This window comes from Rattus norvegicus, chromosome 1 (assembly GCF_036323735.1).
Source record: "Rattus norvegicus strain BN/NHsdMcwi chromosome 1, GRCr8, whole genome shotgun sequence".
NCBI lineage: Eukaryota > Metazoa > Chordata > Mammalia > Rodentia > Muridae > Rattus > Rattus norvegicus.
In genome coordinates, this window is record NC_086019.1 from 59,042,260 (window position 1) to 59,049,029 (window position 6,770).

A 6,770-nucleotide genomic window follows, 5' to 3' on the forward strand; every position below is an offset into this window, starting at 1 on the left:
GCAAACAAACAACAGACTGAGAGTGGGGACCCTAATGAAGAAGTTAGGTAAAGGACTGAAGGAGCTGAAGGGGTTTGCAGCCCCATAGGAAGACAAACAATATCAACCAATAAGGCATCAAAGTTCCCAAGGACTAAACCACCAACCAAAGAGTACACATAGGTGGGACCCATGACCCCAGCTGGATTAGTAGCAGAAGAATGACTTATGGGGAATCACTAGGAGGGAAGACCTTTCGTCCCATGGAGGCTCAATAACCCAAGATAGGGGAATGCTGTGCTGCTTAGGCAGGAGTCCCTGGCAGTGAGAAAGCACCTTCATAGAAGCAGGGGGAGGGGGGGAGGATAAGGAGTTTTGGGAGGGGAAACTGGGAAGTAGGATAACTGTAAAGGATAATGTAAATAAATAAAATAACCAATTAAAAAATGAAAAAGTGGTAACATTGAAGATATTGACACATCAGTTAAAGAAAATGCCAAGTATAAAAGTCTCCTAACTTAAAACATTTAGGAAATTTGGGACACAATGAAAACACCAAACCTATGAAAAATAGGATTAGGAGAGGGTTATGATTCCCTGTTCAAAGGGCCAGAATATATCCTCAATAAAAACATAGGAAAACCTTCCTTAACCTAAAAGAAGAGATGGCTATTAATGTACAAGAAGCCTACAGAACACCAAATAGATTGGATCATAAAAGAAAATCTTCCCACCACATAATAATCAAAACAGTAAATATGCAGAATAAGGAAAAATATTAAAAGCTGTAAGAAGAAAAGTCAGAGTAATGTATAAAGGAAGACCCATCAGAACTAAATCAGATGCTAGAAGTCACAAGGCACTGGACAGGTGTCATGTAGATTCTAAGAGACCACAGATGTCAGCCCAGGCTACTCTACTCAACAAAACTCAAAATCACCATAGAAGGAAAAATCAAGATGGTCCATGACCAAACCAAATTTAAACACTCTTTTTCCTAATCCAGCCCTACAGAGGAAACTAGAAAGAAAATTCTAACATGCTTAAGTTAACCACACACAAACACACACACACACACACACACACACACACACACACATATATATATATATATATATATATATATATATATATATATATATATATAAAATCTCTCAACAACAATGAGATTAATTCCCCATGAAAAGACACATGCTAACAGACTGGATATGTTAACTGTATCCATCATTCTGCTACATACAAGGAACAAAGACAGATATTACCTCAGCGTAAAAGGGTGACAAAAAGTTTTCCAATCAATGGGTTCAAAGAAACAAGCTGGAGTATACATTCTAATATCCATATAATAGACTTTTAACCAAGTGAATTCAAAAGAGATGGGGAAGGGCTCTTCATATTTGCCAAAGAAAAATTTACCCTGAGGGCAACCTCATTCAGAAACCATCCTGATGCTCAAAATAGACATTGAACCACACACAGTAGTGGGAGATATCCATACTGCACTCTCACCAATGGACAGGTCATTGAACCAGGAATTAAACAGACACAGGTTGAACACAGTGAAAAATAACAGAAGTAATGAACCAAATTAACTATTAGATATCTACAGAATATTTCACTCCAAAACATTAGAATACCTCAGCACCTTATAATACTTTCTAAAAAACTGACTGTATAATCAGACACTATACAGGCCTCAACAAATACAAGATTGACATATTCTTGATCATAGAGCATATGTATTAGGGGATTGCCTTATCTGGCATCACTTAGATTGGAGCCCCTTTACTTTCTATAAAACTGACTGTATAAACAGGCCTCAAAAGATAGAAGAAGAGTGACATATTCTTGATCTTGGTGCATATGTAACAAAGGATTGCCTTACCTTGCATCACTAGGGGAGGAGGCCTTTGGTCCCATGGATGCTTAATAACCCAGGATAGTGAAATGCTAGGCCTCTGAGGCAGAAGCAGGTGGGAAGGGAAGAAGTACCCTCATAGAGGCAGGGGGAAGAGGGATAAGGGGCTTTTGGAAGAGAAACTGGAAATGGAGAGATAACATTGGAAATGTAAATAAATAAAATAACCAATAAAAAAGAAGATTGATATAATCCCAGGTATTCTAGCAGATCACCACAGGACTCCAATATAAACAATAGCATCAGAAAGCCCACAAACACATAGGAACTAAACAACACTCTGCTCAAAGATAACTTGGTCAGAGAATTAAAAAAAAAAAGAAAGAAAGAAATTAAGGACTTTCTAGAATTCAATGAAAATTAAGGTGAGACACAATGAAACCATAGCAATAAATTTCATAAATTGGAGAGATCCTACACTAGAGTCCTTTATTAATTTTATTGGATATTTTCTTTATTTACCTTTCTTTTTTTTCAAGAATTTCATTTTATTTTATTGGATTTTTTTATTTACATGTCAAATGTTATCCCCTTTCCTTTTTCCCATCCATAAACACACAATCTGAAACCCCCCCTTCTATGAGGGTGTTCCCCCCAATCACCCACCCCTTCCTGCCTCACTGTCCTGACATTCCACTTTCACAGGTGTGTCCAGCTTTGGCAGGACCAAGGGCTTCTCCATCCATTGGTGCCCAACAAGGGCATATGCACTCTGCTACATATGCAGCTGTAGCAATGGGTCTTTCCATGTGTACTCTTTGCTACACTAGAGTCTTAATAGCCCTCATGAAAGCTACAGAAAAATAAGCAAACCCCAAAAAGGGGAGTAGATAGCAAGAAGTAGTCAAACTTAGGGATATATCAACCAATTAGAAATAATTGAATAATACAAACAGTTATCAATACTAAGAGCTGGTTCTTTGAGAAAATCAAGAAGATAGATAAACTCTTAGTTAAATGAAGTAAAATCAAATATTCATAGGTGTGTAGGTTTATTTCCTGGTCTTCTATTCAATTCAAATGATCAACATGTCTTTGTCTGTACCAATACCATTCTTTTTTGTTTGTTTGTTTGTTTGTTTTGACTATTTCTCCACAGTACATGTTGAAGACCAGGATGGAGATTCATCCCCAAAATTCTTTTATTATTTAGGGTAGCTTTGGCAAATTTGGATTTTTTTTCATATAAAGTGGACAATCACTATTTCAAGGTCTATAAAATATATTGTTTGCATTTTGATGAGTATTGTATTTTATCTGTAGATGTCTTTTGGTAAAATGCCCATATTCACTATATTAATCCTACATATTCATAAACATAGGGATCTTTCCATCTCCAGATTATCTTCTGAAATGTCTTTCTTCTAGGACATGGATTTCTTATACAAATATTATACTTGCTTAGTTAGAGTTATCCCAAGATATTTTATATTTTTCATGGCTTTTGTATAGTATCTAGTTTTCCTCATACTTTTACTGGGCATCTTATCCTTTATATAAAGGAAGGTTACTTATTTTGTGAGTTAACTTTGTATCTAGCTACATTGTTGAAGGTGTATGTCAACTGTAGGTATTCCCCTGTATAATGTTTAGGTTTGCTTATGCATATCATATCATCTGCCAATTGCAATACTTTAACTTCTTCCTTTCCAATATGTTTTGTCTTGATCTCCTTTAGTTTCTTACTGATCTGACTAGAACCTCAAGTACTATACATACTACATAGAGATAGAGTGGATCGCCTTCCCTTGTCCTGATTTTAGTGCAATTGCTTCAAATTTCTCACTATTTTGTTGGTGATGGTATGGTATTGAGTTGCTGTGTATGGTCATGATTATGTTTAGGTTAGTGACTTGTATCACTGATCTTTCATACTTTTAGCATAATGAGGTGTTGGATTTTTCAAGGTTTTTTTCAGCATCCAATAAGATGATTGTGTGAACATTTTCTTTCATTTTTTATATGGTGGATTACATAGATGGATATTCATACAACAAACCATTCCTGCATCTCTGGGATGAAATCTCCTGATCAAGATGGATGATATCATCGATGTGTTCTTGGGTTCAGTTTGAAGTATTTTATTGAGTATTTTTTGCATCAATGTTCATAGATAAATAGGTCTGCAGTTCCCTCTCTTTCTGTGATTTACATACTAGGGTGATTGTGGCCTTATAGAGTGAGTTTATCTGTGTTCCTTCAGATTTTATTCTGTGAATTGTTTGAGAAGTACTGATATCATCTATTTCTTGAATGTCTGGTAGAATTCTGCACTAAGACCCTCTGGCCCTGTTTTTTTTTTAAATTTTTTAAATTAAATTAAATTTTTGGTTGTTAGACTTTTAACGAGTACTTCTCTTTCTTTAGGAGTTATAGGACTGTTGAAATAGTGAAATTAATCTTGATTTTACTTTGGTAAGAGTTATCTTTATAGAAAGTTATTGATTTCATTAAGATTTTGCAATTTTGTTGAGTAGTTTTTTGAAATAAGACCAAGTGATCCTTTGAATTTCTTCACTGTCAGCTGTTATACCTCCCCTTTTATTTCTGATTCTTTAACACTAAATACTATCTCTTGCTGGGATCCTCCCTGTCTGGAGTCAGTTGAAATGGAACACAGAATCAGACTCAGGTGTCACTTTATAGACTGTTGGTCCTAGAAATTTCTAGTTCTCTAAGTATACTGAAAGCTGATGATAACTGTGAGAAGGGCCTAAAAATTTTCCTTCTCATTGTAAGTGCTAAAACCTGCAGGCTTACGTGATTAACACCTGTACCTAAATGGAGTATTAATTAGCAATTAAAAACAATGATTTTATGAAATTACTAGGCAAATGGATGGAACTAGAAAATATCATCCTGAGGGAGGTAACCGAGTCACAAAAGAACACATATATTATGAACTCACTAATAAATGGATATCAGTCAAATAACTCAGAATACCCAAGATGCAAATCAGAGAGCATATGAAACACAAAGCGAAGGAAGACCAAAGTATGAGTTAATTTTATACCCTGACACTATGCTGAAGTGGTATATCAGATTAAGTAGTTCTCTGATGGAACTTATGGAGTCACTGAAGTATACTATTATATCATATGCAAATAGGGGTATTTTGATTTCTTCCCTTCCAATTTGTATCCCTTTGATCTCCTTTCACTGTCTGATTGCTCTGATTAGGACACTGAATACTGTATTAAATAAGTGGGGAGAGAGTGGGCAGCATTGTCTCGTCCCTGATTTTAGTGGGATTTTTTTCAAGTTTCTGTCCATTTAGTTTGATGTTAGCCACTGGTTTGCTGTATATTGCTTTTACTATGTTTAGATATGGGCCTTGAATTCATGATCTTTCCAGGACTTTTATCATGAAGGGGTGTTGAATTTTGTCAAATGCTTTCTCAGCATCTAATGAAATGATGATGAGTTTCTTATCTTTGAGTTTGTTTATATGGTGGATTATATCGATGGATTTTCATATATTAAACCATCCCTGCACCCCTGGAATGAAGCCTACTTGATCATGATGGATGATCCTTTTGATGTGTTCTTGGATTGGGTTTGCAAGAATATTATTGAGTATTTTTGCGTCAATAGTCATAAGGGAAATTGGTCTGGAGTTCTCTTACTTTGTTGGGTCTTTGTGCGGTTTCGGTATAAGAGTTGTTGGGGCTTCATAGAAGGAATTTGGTAGTGCTCTGTCAGTTTCTATTTTGTGAATACTTTGCACAGTATTGGTATGAGGTCTTCTATGAAGGTCTGATAGAATTCACTAAACCCATCTGTACCTGGGCTCTTTTTGGTTGAGAGACTTCCAATAACTGCTTCTACTTCTTTAGGGGTTATCATGTTTTAGATGATTTATTTGTTCCTGATTTAACTTTGGTATCTGGTATCTGTCTAGAAAATTGCCCATTTCCTCCAGATTTTTCAGTTTTGTTGAATATAAGTTTTGTTGTACCAGGATCTGATGTTTTTTTTTTAATTTCTTCACATTCTGTTGTTATGTTTCCCTTTTTGTTTCTGATTTTGTGAATTTGGATACTCTCTGTGACCTCTGGTTAGTAGTCTGGCTATCTTGTTGATTTTCTCAAAGAATCAGCTCCTGTTGTGGTTTTTTTTTTTATCCTTTATATAGTCCTTTTGTTTCTACTTGTTTGATTTCAGCCCTGAGTTTGATTATTTCCTGGCCTCTACTCCTCTTGGGTTTATTTACTTCTTTTTGTTCCAGAGCTTTTAGGTTGTCAAGCTGCTGATGTATGCTCTCTCCTGTTTCTTTTTGCATGCACTCAGAGCTATGAGTTTTCCTCTTAGTATCACTTTCATTGTGTCCCATAAGTTTGGGAATGTTTTAATCTTCATTTCATTAAATTCTAAGAAGTCTTTAATTTCTTTATTTCTTCCTTGACCAAGTTGTCCTTTAGTAGAGCATTGTTCAACTTCTATGTACGCATGCTTTCTGTCATTATTTTTGGTATTGAAGACCAGTCTTAGTGTGTGGTGATCTGATAGGATGCATGGGATTAGTTCTATCTTCCTGTATCTGTTGAGGCATGTTTTGTGACCGATTAAATGGTCAGTTTTGGAGAAGGTTCCATGAGGTGCTTAGAAGAAGGTATATCCTTTTGATTTAGGATGGAATGTTCTATAAATATCTGTTAAATCCATTTGGTTCACAACTTCTGTTAGTTTCTCTATGTTTCTGTTCTCCATGATCTGTCCATTGATGAGAATGGGGTGTTGAAATCTCCTAACTATTATTGTGTAAGGTGCAATGTGTGCTTTGTGCTTTAGTAAGGTGACTTTTATGAATGTGGTTGCCTTTGCATTTGGAGCATAGATATTTAGGATTGACAGTTCATCTTGGTGGATTTTT